Here is an 844-nt window from a genome sequence, read left to right as displayed (position 1 = left end):
AACATATCACAAAACTCAATGGAAAACTCTACTTGATATAGATTTTATAGTTATGTTGACTCCAAGCTTGCTCCTCTGCTTACTACGTAAATACAAAATGTACTATTCAAATCCTTGACTATTACGCAGTCATGTCCTAGATTAATATAGTACTTTCGAATGAGGCGATATAGAATTAGCTTCGTGACGATTTTTCTTGGGTTACTTTCTTAATTGCAGCTTTATTTTGTTCTTAATTAGTGCTTGATCAGTAACATACTAGTACTTGAATACAAATAAGGCAATGTTTATCTTTATCATATGGACGGCATCCTCTGTGGACCCTAAACCTGCGTGCAAGCGTGCGAATAAAACAAAGTTTGGCAAAAAAAAATGAGTTGCCTTCATTATGAATTCTAAGGGGGCAGGAAGGTAAACAAAACTAAACACACAGAGTTTGGTTTGCAGAACAATGGATTCTTCCTTTATGTTCTTTCTCATCTTCTCCTCTTGACTTTGGAATTTACTTTAATATCCCTTTCCCGATATTATTTTCTAATTTACGGCATATGTGTGCTCATTTTAGAGCTGCTTTGTACGATTTACAATGTGGTCTAAAACTTTATTTTGGAAATGGATGAAAAATTATGGGCGCGCAGATGTCATTCCTATAATCAAATCAACATGGCCTGTGTTTAGAACAATTATGGTTTTAGGTTAGGGCATCGAAATACTGCCTAAGATGATTTCACTTCTTCAGGTAAAGCTACAAGTTTTAAAAATACTACGTCTCCCTATTGTGTAGCTAACAAATGAAAATAATCCATAGAGAACTTACGATTTAAATTATCGCTTGCGTGACACC

This window comes from Branchiostoma floridae, chromosome 10 (assembly GCF_000003815.2).
Source record: "Branchiostoma floridae strain S238N-H82 chromosome 10, Bfl_VNyyK, whole genome shotgun sequence".
NCBI classification, from domain to species: domain Eukaryota; kingdom Metazoa; phylum Chordata; class Leptocardii; order Amphioxiformes; family Branchiostomatidae; genus Branchiostoma; species Branchiostoma floridae.
This window is presented reverse-complemented; position numbering follows the sequence as displayed.